The sequence below is a fragment of the Chiloscyllium plagiosum genome, unplaced genomic scaffold (assembly GCF_037043375.1).
Source record: "Chiloscyllium plagiosum isolate Xiang-an unplaced genomic scaffold, Cpla_swu_hap1 HiC_scaffold_31, whole genome shotgun sequence".
Taxonomy (NCBI): Eukaryota; Metazoa; Chordata; class Chondrichthyes; order Orectolobiformes; family Hemiscylliidae; genus Chiloscyllium; species Chiloscyllium plagiosum.
Window position 1 is genome coordinate 6744520 of NW_028270169.1, and position 20774 is coordinate 6765293.

General features: G+C 41.1%; 1 protein-coding gene across 2 annotated transcripts in view; it reads left to right on the top strand.

Annotated features, from left to right (window-relative positions):
• Positions 1-20774, top strand: part of bcas3 (BCAS3 microtubule associated cell migration factor) — a 1223934-nt gene that overhangs the window by 159898 nt on the left and 1043262 nt on the right. The gene's annotated exons all lie outside the window — the stretch shown is intronic.

The window sequence follows — 20774 nt, forward strand, 5'->3', positions numbered from 1 at the left end:
CTTGGTACTTCTGGCTCAAAATTGCTGCAAAGGCTTCAGCTTTATCTTTTGCAATGATGTGTTGGACTCTTCCAAAATTGAGGATGGGAACATTTGTGGAGCTGCCTCCTTCAGTGAGTTGTTCAATCGTCCACCACTGTTGATGACTGGTTGTGGTAGGACTGCAGAATTTAGATCTGATTTGTTGGTTGTGAGATCACTTAGCTCAGTGTATCACTTGCTATTTATGCTGCTTGGCACACAAGTAGTCTTGGTAACTACACGAGGTTGATACCTCATTTAGATATATCTGGTGCTGCTCCTAGCATGCCTTGCTGCACTCTTCATTGAACTAGGGTTTGATCGTAATGGTTTAATGGGGGATATGCCAAACCATGAGTTTGCAGATTGTGCTGAACTATTGTTCTGCTGGTGTTGATGGACCCCAGTGTGGCATGGATGCCTAGTCTTGAAAGTCTGTTCCACTCAACGTGGCAATAGTGCCATACAATATAATAGAACATAGAACATAGAACAATACAGCACAGAACAGGCCCTTCGGCCCAAGATGTTGTGCCGAACATTTGTCCTAGCTTAAGCACCCATCCATGTACCTATCCAATTGCCGCTTAAAGGTCACCAAAGATTCTGACTCTACCACTCCCACAGGTAGCGCATTCCATGCCCCCACCACTCTCTGGGTAAAGAACCCACCCCTGACATCTCCCCTATACCTTCCACCCTTCACCTTAAATTTATGTCCCCTTGTAACACTCTGTTGTACCCGGGGAAAAAGTTTCTGACTGTCTACTCTATCTATTCCTCTGATCATCTTATAAACCTCTATCAAGTCACCCCTCATCCTTTGCCGTTCCAACGAGAAAAGGCCTAGCACTCTCAACCTATCCTCGTACGACCTATTCTCCATTCCAGGCAACATCCTGGTAAATCTTCTCTGCACCCTCTCCAAAGCTTCCACATCTTTCCTAAAGTGAGGCGACCAGAACTGCACACAGTACTCCAAATGTGGCCTAACCAAAGTCCTGTACAGTTGCAACATCACTTCACGACCCTTGAATTCAATCCCTCCGCTAATGAACGCTAATACACCATAGGCCTTCTTACAAACTCTATCCACCTGAGTGGCAACTTTCAAAGATCTATGAACATAGACCCCAAGATCCCTCTGTTCTGCCACCTCACTAAGAACCCTACCATTAACCCTGTATTCCGCATTCTTATTTGTCTTTCCAAAATGGACAACCTCACACTTGGCAGGGTTGAACTCCATCTGCCACTACTCAGCCCAGCTCTGCATCATATCTAAGTCCCTTTGCAGCCGACAACAGCCCTCCTCACTATCCATAACTCCACCAATCTTCGCATCATCTGCAAATTTACTGACCCACCCTTCGACTCCCTCATCCAAGTCATTAATAAAAATTACAAACAGCAGAGGACCCAGAACTGATCCCTGCGGAACTCCACTTGTAACTGGGGTCCAGGCTGAATATTTACCATCTACCACCACTCTCTGACTTCGACCGGTTAGCCAGTTTTCTATCCAATTGGCCAAATTTCCCTCTATCCCATGCCTCCTGACTTTCCGCATAAGCCTACCATGGGGAACCTTATCAAATGCCTTACTAAAATCCATGTATACTACATCCACTGCTCTACCCTCATCCACATGCTTGGTCACCTCCTCAAAGAATTCAATAAGACTTGTAAGGCAAGACCTACCCTTCACAAATCCGTGCTGGCTGTCCCTAATCAAGCAATGTCTTTCCAGATACTCATAAATCCTATCCCTCAGTATCCTTTCCATTACTTTGCCTACCACCGAAGTAAGACTAACTGGCCTGTAATTCCCGGGGTTATCCCTATTCCCTTTTTTGAACAGGGGCACAATATTCGCCACTCTCCAGTCCCCTGGTACCACCTCCGTTGACAGTGAAGACGAAAAGATCATTGCCAACGGTACTGCAATTTCCTCTCTTGCTTCCCACATAATCCTAGGATATATCCCGTCAGGCCCGGGGGACTTGTCTATCCTCAAGTTGTTCAAAATGTCAAACACATCTTCCTTCCTAACAAGTATCTCCTCTAGCTTACCAGTCCATTTCACACTCTCCTCTTCAACAATACGGTCCCTCTCGTTCGTAAATACTGAAGAAAAGTACTCATTCAAGACCTCTCCTATTTCTTCCGTCTCAATACACAATCTCCCACTACTGTCCTTGATCGGACCTACCCTCGTTCTCGTCATTCTCGTGTTTCTCACATATGCATAAAATGCCTTTGGGTTATCCTTGATCCTATCCGCCAAAGATTTTTCATGCCCTCTCTTAGCTCTCCTAATCCCTTTCTTCAGGTCCCCTCTGGCTATCCTGTATCCCTCCACTGCTCTGTCTGAACCCTGTTTCCTCAACCTTATGTAAGCCTCCTTCTTCCTCTTTACAAGACATTCAACCTCCCTCGTCAACCAAGGTTCCCTCACACGACCATTTCTTTCCTGCCTGACAGGTACATACGTATCAAGGACACGTCGTATCTGTTCCTTGAAAAAGTTCCACATTTCCACGACATCCTTCCCTGACAGTCTATGCTCCCAACTTATGCTCCTCAGATCCTGTCTTACAGCATCGTAATTACTCTTCTCCCAATTGTAAAACCTATCCTGTTGCACGCACCTATCTCTCTCCATAACCAAAATGAAAGTCACAGAATTGTGGTCACCATCATCAAAATGTTCACCCACTAACAAGCCCATCACTTGTCCCGGTTCGTTACCAAGTACCAAATCCAATATGGCCTCCCCTCTGGTCGGACAATCTCCATACTAAGTTAGAAATGGAGGATATTCTCTATGTGAAGGTAGGACTTTGTCTTCACATGGATTGTGCAGTGGTCACTCTTACCCATATTATCATGGTCAGATGCATCTGCAACTGGCAGATTGGTAAGGATCAGGCCAAGTATATTTTTCCCACTTGTTGGTTCCCTCACCACCTGCTACTGACCCAGTCTAGCAGCTATGTCCTAGGACCTGATCAGCTCCATCAGTAGTAGTGCTGCTGAGTCACTCTTGGGCATTGAAATCCCCCTCCCAGAGTACATTTGTACCCTTACCACCATCAGTGCTTCTTCCAAATGTTGCTCAACCTGGAGGAGTGCTGATTAATCAGCGGCGGGGGAATGGTGTGTGGTAATCAGCAGGAGATTTCCTTGTCCACGCTAAACCTGAAGCCATGAGACTTCATGGGGTCCAGAGTCAGTGTTGAGTACTCCCACTGCAATTCCCTTCTGATTTTGCCACCACCTCTGCTGGGTCTGTTATGGCAGTGGAACAGGACACATCCAGGAATGCTGATGGTGGTGTCTGACATTGACTGTAAGGCATGATTTCCAGATTATGACTATGTCAAGCTGTTGCTTGACTAGTCTTGAGAAAACTGTCTGAATTTTAGCTCCACCTCTCCCCCCCCCACAGATTGACTGAGCTGTTTCATAGGTTGATGCCAGGTAATTTGTCTGGTTTCATTTCTTCATTGAGATTTTGTAATGATTGATGAATCTGATTGGCTTGCTAGGCCATTTCAGAGAGCAGCTGAGAGTTAATCATATTGCAGTGTCTGGAGTCATATGTAGGCTAGACCATGAGGTTGGCACATTTAAAGTCGTAGAGACATACAGCATGGAAACAGACCCTTAGGTCCAACACATCCATGCCAACCAGATATCCTAACCTAATCTAGTCCCATTTGCCAGTACTCACCCCATTTCCCCCATTACCCTTCCTATTCATATACCCATCCAGATGCCTTTTAAATGTTGCAATTGTACCAGCCTCCACCACTTCTTCTGGCAACTCATTCTATACACACACCACCCTTTGCATGAAAAAATTGCCCCTTAGATCCCTTTTATATCTTTCCCCTCTCACCCTAACCCTATGCCCTCTAATTCTAGTTCTCCCCCACCCCAGGAAAAAGACTTTGTCTATTTATCCTATCCATGCCCCTCATGAGTTTATAAACCTCAATAAGGTCACCCCTCAGCCTCCAATGCTTCAGGGAAAACAGCCCCAGCCTATTATAGTTCAAATCCTCCAACCCTGGCAACATTCTTATAAATCTTTTATGAACCCTTTCAAGTTCCACAGCATCCTTCCAATAGGAAGGAGACCAGAATTGCATGCAATATTCCAATCTCCTGTACAGCCACAATGTGACCTCCCAACTCCCATATTCAATACTCTGACCAATAAAGGAAAGCACACCAAACGCCTTCTTCACTATCTTATCTCCCTGCGACTCTACTTTCAAGGAGCTATGAACCTGCACTGTACGGTCTCTTTGTTCAGCAACATTCCCAAGGATCTTACCATTAGGTATATAAGTCCTTTCCTGAAGTACATTAGTGAGCCAAATGAGTGAGATATACAATACACCTTTGTGAAAATTAAGTATTTGAATTTCAAACTTTCAATTTTATCTTGAAAACCAATCAGTGCTGTTACCATGGGGAAAGTGCAGGGGATGTATTAAACTATGAGTTTAACTGTCTAAGATGCATTGGCTCATCACCCTCAAATGGCTGAGAGAGACATGGTGGCCTGAATCGCCTCATCCTGTGCTGTATGATTCTTAATAGTTCATCTCTGCAAATAGGCTATAGAATAATTACACTTAAACCGTTACCAATTTTATTGTATGGTAGACTTTGAGTTATCTGAGGAAAAATACAGGTTTTAGGATAGATCATTTGAAGTAGGAGTGAGTGCCCTCTCTTTGTCCCCAACAATTCTTATGCAAAATTGGCACATAGTTTAGTCAGAGAGAAAGTGAGGACTGCAGATGCTGGAGATCAGAGCTGAAAATATGTTGCTGGAAAAGTGCATAGTTTAGTCAGGACTATTGTCTAGTCAGGATTACCTTCCTCTCAATCCAGAGCAATATTGGTTGTAGTCAAGAAGCAAGTTGCCTGGTCTAATGTCTTGTAAGGCCAAATGTTGAAATGGAAAACTTATTTAGAACTTAAATGATATCAGTTATTTTAATTATTTTTCTCATTCAAATGAAAAACAGAAAAGAAGGAACAGATGCTTTCTTCTTGACCATTTGCAGCTTTGGCTAATTATGACTGTTTGGAATTGGAATCTCTTGGTCAATGTAAACCGAGATGCTACCTATTTAATATCTAATTTAGTTTAATCTTTAATGATGGAAACCTGGCTCTTAGTGAAGCCTCCTCAACTGTCTATATGTTACACAACCTTCTCCATTCAGACTGATATGTGTGACCTTTAACATCAAATCTCAACTTAGTCTTTCCCCACTCTCCTCTCGTATCTTTTTCTTCTTTGAACAACTCACTTGTTCTATCTTTTGCATCTCTGTTTAAAATCCTTACTCTCTATCAAGCCTAATCAAAATTTTCACTGAGTTATCATCATTGATTTCCTCCTTCAGCGTTTGTACTGAGCAACTGCTGAGGCTGGATTACTAAGTAGATTCAGGGCTGAGATAGGAAGATTTTTAAACAATAAGGGAATCAATGGTTATGGGGAACAGGCTGTAAAGTCGAGTTGAGGCAATTTCTGGAATCTTTGATATGTTATTTGAGAAGGGGTAAGGTGATGGTCTAATGGTATTATCCAGAAACTCAGATAATGTTCTGGAGACTCGGATTTGAATTCTGCCACAACAGATGGTGGGATTTGAATTCAGTAAAACTATAGAGAATTATGATTTGGAGATGCTGGTGTTGGACTGGGGTGTACAAAGTTAAAAATCACACAACACCAGGTTATAGTCCAAGTTTAATTGGAAGCACACTAGCTTTTGGAGTGCCGCTCCTTCATCAGGTGGTTGTGGAGGACACAATTCTAAGGCACAAAGTACAACTCAAAAACTGCATGAATTCATGTAAAACTCTGTTATCTCACTTTTTAGATTAGAATCAATCTAAACATCATGGCATAGACAGAAAACACAGGGGGCTAACACCTTCAACATATTGTCTAGCTAACACAATTGTTATAGTTAACCTGAGATTGCAATTTTTAAAAAGGTTTGGTCATTTACTCATGAAGGAAGTGAAACTATCATGGTATTCGAACAGATGAAAGACTCAACAGACAATCAGGGTATTTTTCAATGCATAATTTCAGTTACATCACAGTGTAAATTTTTGCTATAAATTCTGTGTCTTACAATTGTGTCCTCCACAACCACCTGATGAAGGAGCGGTGCTCCAAAAGCTAGTGTGCTTCCAATTAAACCTGTTGGACTATAACCTGGTGTGTGATTTTTAACTTTATAGATAATTAAAAATCTATGATCATGAAATCATTGTTAGTTGTTGGACAAGTGCACTTGGTTCACTCAGGAAAGGAAATCTGCCATCCTCACCTGGTCTGGCCGACATTTGACTCCAGAGTAACAGCAATGTGGTTGACTCTTAACTGCCTCCTGAAAAAATTAGCAAGCGTCTCAGTTGTGTAGTCACTCATCACCATCTTATCAAGAAATGGGCAATAGCTGTTGGCCAGCCAACAATTCCCATGTGCCAAGAGTAAATGAAAAAACAGAATTGCAGCAATAAGGTAAGGATTCTTGGGCCTTGCAATGTACATTTATGGTAATCTAATGTTTGTAAAATTAATTGGTAAGAACTGATTCCCTTGCAAGAAACTCTTTCATAGAATCCTGCTGTGCAGAGTAAGGCCATTTGGCCCATAGTTATTGTGCTGGTTCTTTTGGTTCTTTGCACAAGATATCCATGAGTTTTACTCCGAGTCTTGCCTCACATTCCTGTCACAGTTTCCTTTTGCCTTACTCTATTCAATTGTTCTTTGAAAGCTATTACTTCTTTAACCAGAACCAACCCAATGGGAGGTGTAATGCAACCTTTTGAAAGAAAAAACTCCTCGTCTGCCCTTAGGTTCACAGGAAATTTGTAACATAGAAAGAAGCTATTCTGTCCATTGTTTCCATGCTAGCTAAAAAGGTACTTCCCACCATTATTCAAGAAAGCCCTAAGGGATAAGCCAGGAAACTGCAGGCTGATCAATCTAACCTCAGTGTTGGGGAAACTGTTGGGAAGCAATTCTAAGGGACAGAATTAATCTGCATTTGGAGAGACAGGGATTAATCAATAACATTCTGGATTAGTGGTGCTGGAAGAGCACAGCAGTTCAGGCAGCATCCAAGGAGCTTCGAAATCGATGTTTCGGGCAAAAGCCCTTCATCAGGAATAAAGGAATAAAAGGTTTTTACCTTTTTACCTCATTAATCAATAACAGTCAGCAAGATTTTGTCAAAGGAGGTCATGCTTGATGAACTTGATTGAATTTTTCAACAAAGTACCCAGATATGTAGATGAGATCAATGGATTTGATGTAGTGTATTTGGACTTCAGCAAGGCTTTTGATTAAGTCCCGCATGGGAGACTGATAGCGATGAGCCCATGGGATCCAAGAAAATTTGGCATCTTGGATCGAGGATTGACTTAATTTGCCGGGAGCAAAGGGTGATGGTCAACAGGTGTTTGTGTGACTGGACACCTGTGCCCATTGTGGTTCTGCCAAGATCAGTGTTGGGCCCTTGCTTTTTGTGGTGTATATTAACCATTTAGGCTTGAATGTAGGAGAGTTGATCAGTAAGTTTGCGGATGATACGAAAATAATTGGGATGGTAATTAGTGAGGAGGATAGCCTTAAATTACAGGGGTATATAAATGGGCCTTTGAAATGGGCTGATTACAGGCAAATGGAATTCCATCAGGATAAATGTGGGGTGATGAACTTGAACAGGACAAACAAGGCAAGGGAAAGCCCTGGTAAGATGCTCCAAAGCAGCAAGGATCAGAAGCATCTTGGTGTAGATGTTCATGGGTGACTTAAGGTAACATGACAGGCAGGTAAAATGTTTAAGAAGATATATGGGATGTTTGCCTTTTTTAACTGAGGCAGAGACTTTAAGAGCAGGGAGGTTATGCTGGAACTGTATAAGACATTGGTTAAGCCACAGCTACAGTATTGTGTGCACTTCTGGAATCCACATTATTGGATGGATGTAATAATACTGGAGAGGATGCAGAGGAGATTTACCAGGATGTTGCTTGCATTCTAGGGTTTTAGTTGTGAAAAATGCTTGGACAGACTGGAATTGTTTCCTTGAAGCAAAGATTGACAGGGGACATGATTGAGATGTGTAAAACTATGAGGGCCATAGACAGGGTAGATAGGAAAGAACTGTACCCAAGGCTGGAGGGATCAATGACCAGGGGATGTAGATTTAAGGTAAGGGGCATAAGGTTTAGAGAGCATGTGAGGAAACATTTTTTTCAGCCAGAGGGTGGTGGGAATCTGGAACTCACTGCCTGTAATGGTAGCAGTGGCAGAAATCCTCATAACATATAAGAAATATTTAGATGTACACTTGCGAGGCATACAAGTCTATGCGTCGCATGGTGGAAAATGGGATTAGAATAGTTAGGTGATTGTTTTTGACCTGCTTGGAGTTGGTAAGCCACAGGGCCCTTTTTATGTGATGTAGACCTCGATCACATCAGCTGCGATCTCATTGTATTCCTGGTGGAGACTGAATGGCCTATTGCTGCTCCTTATGGTCTTATTGATAATTTCTGCCTCGGAGTCACTTCCTTGGACCCTTCATCACGCACATGTCTATTTTCATTTCCAGAACAATCTGCGTTTGCATTGACTCTGGAAAATTCCCACAGGGCTCAGAATGGCATATTTAAATTACCTGCCATATGTTGCCACAGGCCGTTATTTGCCACATTAATTCTATATTGTGAATCTGCTGTCTCATATCTTTGCCTCCAATTTATTCATTTTTGTCCCTAGTAAGACTCATTCTGTCTCTCATCCTGCTCATTCTCCTTGATGTGCCCTCCATCTTTGCTGTGAAGTCTGAGGGAGGCTGACTTCAATGCTCCAGCGTTTATCTGCAGCATAATCTGGGTGAAGTACAGCATAGGAACAGGAGTGGGCTTTTCAGCTCCTTGAACCTGTTACATCATTCATTTAATCATGATTATTCTTTATCTTAATTCTATCGCTCCACCATCGTGTCACAACATTAATATTCTTTATATTTAAATTATGTTAATCAATCCTCGTGTTGAAATTCTCACATTCCTCTCAACTGCTTTTAGATGGCAAGAGTTAGAGGTTTCTTCTGCCTTTCATGTGAAGCAGTTACCTTAAAGCACTGTGAACATTCTTGCTGTTATTCTTGCTTTGAACTTTAAAACTTTAAAACATAATCACACCTCTTCACCTCAGCCAAAGTTGCTCACTACTCCAGCAGAATCCTGGAATGCTTCTTATCTCTATTACCAATGGAATCTCTTAAACATGTTTCTCCTGTTTAGGACTCAACTTGAATAATATGTAAGGTACTTGTGAATTTCAGATCAGTAAGACTGAGACCGTCCATTCAGTTTCCTTTATTGCTTTATCAGTCCCTTTCCCCTGCCAAATTCCTGCAAGTTTTCTTCTTATCCTAATCCTGAACTTTTATATTTCTCTAGTTTTTCTCCTATGTCCTCTAATTCCCTCTCTAAGCTATTTATGTCAATACAACTCCATTCTGTTCTCTTGATGTAAATGCTATAAAATTATGAACCACCAGTTTTCTTATTGGCATCTATACTGGCTGAAATACTAACAGCTTTCCTCATTTTGAGTATTGTTCAGCTGCCTTTCAGATCCAATGTCATCACTTTCTACCTCAAAAATACCCTAACCTCAGTCTTTGCAAATGAATGTACCAGCGTAATCGTGTTATTAAGTTGAAGTCGTGTACGGTACCTTTAAGAGAGAGTGAAAGTTGAAAAGCTGGCACAAAGTGTACTGGACAATTTGAATATATCGTATTTGCACTGTAACTCAGATACTGAGTTGTTTTCACAACAATTCGAATTAAGCCAATCAGTTGAAATTATGCCCCAGGATACTAAAATCCAATCGCATTTGAATGTTACTGTTTTGACAACATTGAACCAATGAGATGATCTGATTTTTTTTTAGATTAGATTAGATTCCCTACAGTGTGGAAACAGGCCCTTCGGCCCAACAAGTCCACACCAACCGTCCGAAGAGCAAGCCACCCAGACTCATTTCCCTCTGACTAATGCACCTAATAGTATGGACAATTTACCTGACCTGCACATCTTTGGACTGTGGGAGGAAATCAGAGCACCCAGAGGAAACTCACGCAGACACAGGGAGAATATGCAAACTCCACACAGACAGTCGTCCAAAGCTGGAATTGAACCTGGGACCCTGGTGCTGTGAGGCAGCAGTGCTAACCACTGAGCCAATGTGTCATGCCAGAGAAAGAGCACCATCTGCCATTTGGATTACTGCCCACAACCCTTCTCTCTGAAAGGTACCTTTTTGATATGAAAAGTCTGTGCAGCAGAAGACTGAGGACAACCCAGGGAGATATACAGTGGGGGATCGACACCACTGGCTGGTTTTGAAAATTGATTTGCTATAAATTTAATGGGGGCTTTATCGGATCATTATACTGTTATAGAGTAGAAGGTACTGTTTTAAGAGAAAGGAGGCTTAGAGTTGTAAATAGTTGTTGTTTAGTATTCTGTTTTGGAGTTAAAAAATAAATTGTTTTTTTTTAAATACTGGAATTTGCGTAGTTCTCTGTCACACATATTTTAACAGATTATAAGGCGAGGTGAGTTTTTCTGTGTGTTTGTTTTAATTAGCAAAAGGGTTTACCACCATTTTGTAACAGTATGGGAGCTTGGGTTGTGATTTGGACATGTTTAGACAGATCTAGTCTAAGATTTGGATAGATTTGAATCAATTTGGGTTGTGAAAGATTTCAGCAGATTAGTGTCCTAGATCTTTAAGTAAAACGTAGGTGAGGCAATTTATTTAATTTTGGTTACTTGTGTTTGGTTAAATTAAAAGTGAGAGAAATAGCTCTTAAAATTGCTAAAGGAGTCCAGGGGTTTGAAGATGATTCCCAAATTTGCCAAGAAAATTTAGAAGGAAAGAAAAAACCTTACTTTTAGAATTAGCAAAGAGGTTAGAATTGGGTTTAACCAAGGATGAAAGTAAAGCTGAAATTGTAAGGGAATTATTTATGCAGTTAGGTGTGTCAGAGAAACAGACAAGTGCAGTAGAGTTAGAAATACATGAATTACAATTGAGGAAAATGGAGTTAGAAGATAGAGAAAGGGAGAGAGAACGAGAAAGAGAGAGAAAGAAGAAAGAGAGAGAGAGAAAAAAGAGAAGGTTCTGAGCTGAGCAAAGAGAGAAAGGAAGAAAAAAAGAAAGAGAAAAAAAGGGATAGAGAAAAAGAGAGAGAATTTGAACTTCAGAAGTTGTGACTTAGTCAGCAAAGTCAAGTTAACGGGATGGAGATTAAAAGAGAAGGTAGCGATATATGCATATACGTTAAAACACTGCCATATTTTGATGAGAAAGATCTTCTTTAATTCATTTGAAAAATTGGCTAGGCAGATGGAGTAGTCAGAGGACTTCTGGGCAATGCTTGTTCAGATTAAACTGGTAGGTAGAGCCAGTGAGGTATATGCAGCGCTGTCAGGTGCAGAGTTAAGAGATAATGAAGAGGTCAAACAGGCTATTTTGAGTGCTTATGAATTGGTACCAGAAGCATATAAACAGCAGTTCAGAAACATAAAGAAGGAACCAGGTCAGACTTATGTTGAGTTTAAAAGAATTAAACATAGTCATTTCGATGGATCCGTTCAGGCCTTAAAAATAGATAAAACCTATGAGGCTTTAGGAGAGATTTTTCTGCTAGAGGAGTTTAAAAACTCACTTCCAGAGATAATAAGAATTCATTTGGATGAACAGAAAGTTCAGGAAATGAGAAGAGCAGCAGAGATGGCAGAAGACAAAGTTTAACTTCCGGCAAGAATTTCATCCTCTGAGGAATAGAAATTGGGAGAAGGGGAGATCCTGCACTACAAAACAAAGAGTAGAGCACACTGGTAATTGTTTACCACAGGTTAAAAAAAGAAGCCCAAGAAGGTGTAAAGGAGGTGAGAGGCCTTAGGTGTTTCCACTGTGGTAAAGTGTGACATGTAAAGTCATTAAACAAAGGCACTATGGGAAAAGATATGGTTAAAAAAAAGCTAAGCTAGTGGCATTAGTGAAAGTAGTAAAGGAAACCCAAGAAAAGTTGAGGAGCTGCAGGGAGAGTGCATAGCCTAGGCAGGGGCTGGGTATGGAGTTAGTGCCTGATCTCGATGCAGAATTTTCCTCTGTGGGTAAAGTTTACTCGGAAAGAACAGAAGGAGATGGGAAAGAAGTTATAATTTTGAGAGATTCAGGATCTATCCAGTCTCTAATGGTAAGACACGCACTCTTTCTGACCTGTTACCTGAGGAAGTGGTAATTTGTGGGATAGATGGACAGAAATTTAGCATTCCCCTATTTAAGCTCAGGTTGGAGTGCCAACTCAAGACTGGGGAAATAACAGTGGGAGGGATTGACAGAGTGTTGTTCCAGAATCCAGTTTGTTCTTGGGAACGATTTAGGAGGATCCAAGGTGGGAGTGACACCCCTTGTGGAGAAGCCCAAGGAAGACCAGGGAACTGAGGAGTTAAAAGAAATGTACCATGGTATTTTCCCAGACTGTGTAGTAACAAGATCTCATATCATAAGTCACAGCACAAAGCAAGAACTAAAGATGAAGTGGAAGGAGTTGAGGTTCAGTTAGTGGACACCTGTTTGATGTAATGGTGCAGGAAAAACCCAAACAGGCAGAGGGTCAGGCAGAAGCGTTTAGTCCTGAAAGGCTAATGGACTTACAACAGAAAGGCGGGACAATAAAAGATTTGTATGTTGATGCTTACTCAAAAGAGGAGGCAGAGAGAGTTATGATCTCAAAGATAGAATCCTAAGACGAAAATGGAGACCACAGCAGGTTAGTGTAGAGGAGAAATGGGCAGAGGTGCACCAGATGTGTTGCCGGTAACATACAGACAATAAGTGTTACAGGTAGCACATGACCTACCAGTAGGAGGTCACCTAGGTGTACGGAAGACTCAGGCTAAGGTACAAAAGCATTTCTATTGGCCTTGAATGCATAAGGATGTGGTTAACCTTTGCTGTACGTGTCATACATGCCAAGTGGTAGGTAAGACACAGGCAGTAATAAAACCAGCACCTTCATTGCCAATTCCAGCATTCGAAGACTCTTTCACACTGGTTTTGATTGATTATGTAGGTCCCCTCCTAAGGACCAAAAGCGGGAACCAGTACTTTCTAACCATAATGCAAGTGTCTACTAGATTTCCAGAGGCAATTCCATTATGGAATATTAAGGCAAAAAGAGTGGTAGAGGGGTTAGTAGCTTTCTTCATGCGGTATGGGCTACCCAGAGGGATTCAGCCAGATCAAGGGTCTAATTTTACTGCTGGGTTGTTAAAGGAAGTCATGGATAGATTAGGTATACAGCATTTTAAATAAAGTATGTATCATCCTGAATCTCAGACAGCTTTAGGAAGGTGGCATCAGACCCTGAAACCATGTTGAGAGCATATTGTCAGGATTATCTGAATGATTGGGATAAAGGTAGCCAATTTGTATTGTTTGCCATTAGAAATGCCCCAAACAAATCTATGCAGTTTACTCCCTTTGAGTTAATATTCAGACATGAAGTGAGAGGGCCTTTGAAATTAATTAAAGAGAAATTGACAGGACTGAAGTAGGAGATCTCACACTTGGATTATATATGGAGGTGAGGGAGAGATTAAATCGAGTAAGTGAATTAGCTAAACAGCACTTGAAGAGCACAGCATAGAATGGAACAGGTGGCAGATAAAAACTCTGAGGTTTGGACATTTTCCCTTGGGGATGACGTATTAGTATTGTTACCAGTGATAGAGATCCCTTCAAATCCAGGTTTAGTGATCCTTATCAAATTGAGAAAAGGTTGAGTCAGATGAACTATCTGGTAAAGATGCAGATAGGAAAAAACGGTATTGCGTGTGTCTTGTGAATATGTTGAAATTCTGTTATTATAGAGAGAAGGAACTGGAGAAACAGGTGTTAGTTACTACACTGCAGAGTGAGGAATCAAATCCAGATGTTGTGGAATTTGATGTGCCTCAAAATACATAAAACAATGAGGAAGTCCTTGAGGAGTGCGATAGGTTAGTAAACTGTCTTTCTCAGGAGCAAAGGTTTGTTACAACAGTATGAGGACACATGCAGGAATAGGATGGGGAGGACTAATGCTATTGGGCATGAGGTAGATGTTGGGAATGCTGCTGTGATAAAACAACACCCCAAAAGGCTTAATCCTTTCAAAGCTAGACAGATGCAGAAGGAAGCCGATGCGATATTCAACAAAGATATCATCGAACCGAATCAGAGCAAGTGGAGTTCACTGATCATGTTAGTTCCAAAACCTGACAGGACTCAATGATTTTGCGTGGACTATCGTAAGGTCAACACCAATCAGACTCACACCTAATACTGAGATTGGAGGACAATATAGAGAAAGTTGGACAAGCCAGTTACATCACAAAGTTTGACTTACTGCATGGTTATTGGCAGGAACCTTTATCAGAGAAAGCGAAAGAAATTTCTGCGTTTGTAACCCCAAATGGGCTATATCAATTCAAAGTGATGCCATTCAGAATGAAGAATGCATCTGCCGTATTCCAAAGATTCATGAACAGAGTTGTGGCTGGGTTAACATACCTATGCAGTCTATCTGGATGATATAGTGATCTTTAGTGAGTCCTGGAAAGATCACATGGTACAATTGACAGAGCTCTTTGAACGATTAAGAGAAGCAAAACTGGTAACAAACACCGTGGGCGGCACGGTGGCACAGTGGTTAGCACTGCTGCCTCACAGCGCCAGAGACCCGGGTTCAATTCCCGACTCAGGCGACTGACTGTGTGGAGTTTGCACATTCTCCCTGTGTCTGCGTGGGTTTCCTCCGGGTGCTCCGGTTTCCTCCCACAGTCCAAAAGATGTGCAGGTCAGGTGAATTGGCCATGCTAAATTGCCCGTAGTGTTAGGTAAGAATGGGTAAATGTAGGGGTATGGGTGGGTTGCGCTTCGGCGGGTCAGTGTGGACTTGTTGGGCTGAAGGGCCTGTTTCCATACTGTAAGTAATCTAATAACAGAAAACCAAATTCACAAAAGCAGAGGTGATATTCTTGGGACATAGCATCGGTCACAGAAAGAACGCAAAGATGAATTCCATCAAGGAATTTGCGCAACCAACCTCAAAGAAAGAGGTGCTTCAGTTTTTGGGGATGAAGTGGATTTTTCTGGAAGTTGGTTCCAAACTTCAGCAGTGTAGTGGCACTGTTAACAGATTTGGTGAAGAAGAACACAAAATTTTGGTGGACAGAACAATGCCAAGAGGCAATTGTCAATTTAATAACAGTACTAACCACCACACCAGTTTTAGCTACACCAAACGTTTGAAACTCTTCAAAGTTGTAAGTGATGCTAGTGACATAGGAGTTGGAGCTGTACTGCTACAGGAAGATGATGATGGAATTGAACTGCTAGTTGGTTACTTTTCAAAGAAACCCAACACCCACCAAAGAAAGTACTCTATGATCGAAAAGGAATTATTGAGTTTGGTATTGGCCTTACAACATTTTAATGTTTATGTCACGAACAATTGTCAGAAACGATTGTGTACATGGATCATAATCCTCTTATATTCTTGGAACGCTTTAAAGACAAGAATATGAGACTATTTCGTTGATGTCTTATATTACAGACTTTTAATTTACAAATTGTACACGTTGCGAGTTGTAAGAATGTGATAGCAGTTGCATTATCATAGATTTAGCGGATAAAGTATAGATAAGATTGAACAGATACCAATGTTACATATATATGTGTGTGTGTGGAGAAGTTAATATGAACTTAGATTAATGTCCTATGTATGCCATGGTAATGTGGTTAAGGAATAGAAAAAGAAATTAAGTCATGTTTTCATTTTGATGGTTCATCTTTTCTTAAGTGGGCAGGTGTTATGAAATTGAAGGCGTGTGCTGTACCTTAAAGAGAGAGTGGAAGTTGAAAAGCTGGCAGGCACCTGTCATGTGACTGACTGCTGGCACAAAGTGTACTGGACAATTTGAAGTTGTAACATTTGAACTGTAACTCAGATACTGAGTTGTTTTCACAAGTAGAATTAAGCCAATCAGTTTAAATTATGCCCCAAGGTACTAAAACCAAATAGAATTTGAATTTGACTGTTTTGACAACATTGGCTCAATGAGACTCTCTGATGTTTTTGGGTATAAAAGCAGGCATTTTGGATAGTTAGCCAGAGAAACAGTATCATCTGCCATTTGAATGACTGCTCGCAACCCTTCTCTCTGAAAGGCACCTTTTTCATTTGAAAAATCTGTGCAGCAGAAGACTGCGGACAACCCAGGGAGATATACAGTGGGGGCTCGACACCACTGGCTGGTTTTGAAAATTGATTTGCTATAAATTTAATAGGAGCTTTATCGGATCAATATATTGTTATAGAGTGGGAAGTAGGTAACAAATGTTTCACAGAAAAGAAGTTTTAGAGTTGTAAACAGTTGTTGTTTAGTGTTCTGTTTTGGAACTAAAGAATAAATTGTGATTTTTTTTCCTTTAAATAGTGGAATTTGGGTAGTTCCCTGTCACTCATACTTTAACATATTATGAGACAAGGTGAGCTTCGTGTGTTTGGTTTAATTAATAAAAGGGTTTACCACCGTAACAATAGCGACAAAACAACAACTTGAATTTACATAAAAGTTTTACATAGAACATAGAACATAGAAAAATACAGCGCAGTACAGGCCCTTTGGCCCTCGATGTTGCGCCGATCCAAGCCCGCCTAACCTACACTAGCCCACTATCCTCCATATGCCTATTCAATGCCCGTTTAAATGCCCATAAAGACGGAAAGTCCACCACTGCTACTGGCAGGGCATTCCATGAACTCACGACTCGCTGAGTAAAGAATCTACCCCTAACATCTGTCCTATACCTACCACCCCTTAATTTAAAGCTATGCCCCCTCGTAATAGCTGACTCCATATGTGGAAAAAGATTCTCATGGTCAACCCTATCTAAACCCCTAATCATCTTGTACACCTCTATCAAGTCACCCCTAAACCTTCTTTTCTCCAATGAAAACAGCCCCAAGTGCCTCAGCCTTTCCTCATACGATCTTCCTACCATACCAGGCAACATCCTGGTAAACCTCCTCTGCACCCGTTCCAGTGCCTCCACATCCTTCCTATAGTACTGCACACAATACTCCAGATGCAGTTGCACCAGAGTCTTATACGACTGCAACATGACCTCAGGGCTCTGGAACTCAATTCCTCTACCAATAAAAGCCAGTACGCCATATGCCCTCTTCACCGCACTATTTACCTGGGTGGCAACTTTCAGAGATCTGTGTACATGGACACCAAGATCCCTCTGCTCATCCACACTACCAAGTATCCGACCATTAGCCCAGTAACCCGTATTTTTGTTACTCTTACCAAAGTGAATCACCTCACACTTACCTACATTGAACTCCATTTGCCACCTTTCTGCCCAGCTCTGCAACTTATCTATATCCTGCTGTAATCTGACATATCCTTCCTCACTGTCAACAACTCCACAGACTTTCGTATCATCCGCAAACTTGCTCACCCAACCTTCTAGCCTCTCCTCCAGGTCATTTATAAAAATGACAAACAGCAATGGTCCCAAAACAGATCCTTGCGGAACACCGCTAGTAACTGCACTCCAAGATGAACCTTTACCATCAACTACTACCCTCTGTCTTCTTCCAGCCAGCCAATTCCTAATCCAAACCTCCAACTCACCCTCAATGTCATACCTCCGTATTTTTTGCAGTTTAATGGAATAAAATATATCAAGGGACTACACAGGAGTCATATCAAACAAAATTTAATGTGGAGTCATGTAAGGAAATATTAGGACCGGTGAGCAATAGCTTGGTCAAAGTGGTAAGTTTCAAGAAGTATTTCAAAGCAAGAGAGGGTTGAGGGGTGGTAGGCAATTTCAGAGTTGGATACTTGGCAGTATGAAGCATGGCTGCCAGCAGTGGATCATTTAAAATTAGGAATAGGTATGAAACATGAATTGGAGGGGTGTAGATTAAGACTCACGGAAGTTACAGGGAAAAGCAGGAGCGGGAAGGGATTCGAAATGTTAAAAATGTTAAGATTTTAAACTCCCTTTTTTCTGAAATGTCTGTGATCATGCTCTCACCACCAAAATTTGTTTTCACCCCCTTTACAATTCTACTTTTGAGTTTCTCAAAACCAGTTTTCATCTGGCACAGTGCAAAATCTTCCACAATCAGTATAGCAGCATAATGTTTGTTATGATTTTGAAATACTGTCGACTGTCACCCTTCTTAACCTGTGGACTGACTTCGGCACCTTGACTAAACAATCCAACAACACTGCCCTTCTGTCGTGCAACTACGTGGGCCTGTCAGTTTTCTGCAATGACCTGTCTTTTGATTATTATATAAGCCCTGCATTATTAACTCTGTCATTGATCATCTTCCACTTTTCATTCATATGCTGCTCCTTGGCACCATTATTACACGGTTATGACATTAGATTCCATTCATATGTTTAATATACCTATCTCTTACCTCAGCACCACCTCTCTTGATTGAGGCATTGACTTTCGAGGAGAAAGTGAGGTCTGCAGATGCTGGAGATCAAAGTTGAAACTTTATTGCTGGAACAGCACAGCAGGTCAGGCAGCATCCAGGGAACAGGAGATTCAACGTTTCGGGCACAGGCCCTTCTTCAGGAATGGCCTGAAGAAGGGCCTGTGCCCGAAACGTCGAATCTCCTGTTCCCTGGATGCTGCCTGACCTGCTGTGCTGTTCCAGCAATAAAGTTTCAACTGAGGCATTGACTTTGTCAGGTATCCAGTCCCAGATGATTCTTAATTTAATATTGGGAAGCCCAATGATGTTATTTTTGGTCCCTGTCGCAGAATTCTGATCCTTTGTCACTAATTCCACCCATTTTCTTGACCATAATTATAGGTTGAATCAGACTGTTTTCAGCTTCTGTGTTTTGATTGATTCTGAGCCGAATTCTCAGTTATCATAAAGACGTTCTCTGCCCCACCTTTGGCTTATTTGCTGCTGAAATTTTCATTCATTCTGGTGTTACTTCCAGCCCTGACTCATCCAACTTTTTGTTGACTGGCCTCATGTTTTTCATCCTCCATAACCATGATCTTATCCAGAACTCTGTATCCACATCTTAATTTAATTTGTCTCATTCATCAGTCACCCCTGCATACCCAGTCTATCAATGCTCCAATTTTAAAATGTTCATCTACATATTCAAGACCTTCAATGACTTCACCCATGTCTATTTTTGTAATTTCCTCTAGCCATAAAGGTCTTTGAGAACTTGGTTTTTCTCCCGCTCTGGCCTCATATGTTATCTCTGCATCCTTCCCTCTGCCATTGATAGCCATATCTTAAGTCAACTTGGCTCCAAGCTCTAGAATCCTCTCCCTCATTCTCTCCACCTGTCTCTCCTTTAAGATGCTCCTAAAAAAGTTACTTTATCCGCCAAGATTTTAGCAACCCTCCCTAAAAACTCTTCCTTGTCTTTGTGTTAACTTTTGTCTGATTACAGACTTATGAATAATCTTAAAATGGAAGACCAAACTCTCGACAAATTTGTTAGCCCAATACCGCTTAGTTTAATGTTTTGAAGTATATTATAATCAATCCCCTACCTTCTATAAAGTATTTGACTCCTTTTGAGTGCTTTCGTCTTCTTCCTCCACCCAGCCAATGTACTGGCACATAGTTCCATAGATGTCTTACATTACATTGCCTCAGAGGCTATTCTTGCTGGAAGAGTTGTTGAGCTATTTATTTATGGAGGTTATCAAAGCTGTACCCTACTTTTTTTTTATCCTATGTCTCCATACATTAAAATTCCACAAAGAGTCATTGTAAGCAGTCCAGGAAGTTTTTTTCTCTTCCTGACTTCACAGTTGCTAAAAGCAGTTTCAAAGCTATGGTATGAGATTAGTTAAATAGGCACAGACTAGAAATCAAATATAAAAGGTTATGGTCTACATTATTCTGCTTTTTTGAACTGAGATCTATTGTTATCATTCTGGTCAGAAAACCAGTTACAAGTTTTAGATCTTGCTGCAATTTATTCCTCAAGGGCGGTCAGGTCATTCCATTAGCAGAAAGAACATTTTACATGTACGGCTTGCATTGAACTACACAGTGTTGAATTGTATTGTAACCCAGTATGCCTCGAGTTCTGAAAAGGATTACTCATGTGCCCCCACATGCCAGTTCAATTTTTTGGAAGACAGACTAAGAAAACATTTGGTTTGACAAATTCAGATATGAATTGTTCAGCTGTTTTATTTCACAGCCTGCACGTATAGAGCATCAGTTATGACCATTCTCTTAATTGGAACAGTACAACTTGTCTCTGTGTAATCATACAAAATAATGAATGTGGTATGCTTTCTTGCATCTCAGTAGGTCAGCTTACTTGAATTAAACAAAATAACTTCTAGTTCTCCCCTGCGCTTTTTTTATCTTAACTTGGCTATAGCTGTCTTTGCAGCTTCTAGTTTTGTAAAAACAAATCTCTGACTCTGTCTGTTTCTGTTATTGTATATCTCCATATGTACACAACCCAAAAGATTGACATACACCAGATAAACTCTACTGAGAGCATGGGATCCAGGACCTCTGAATACA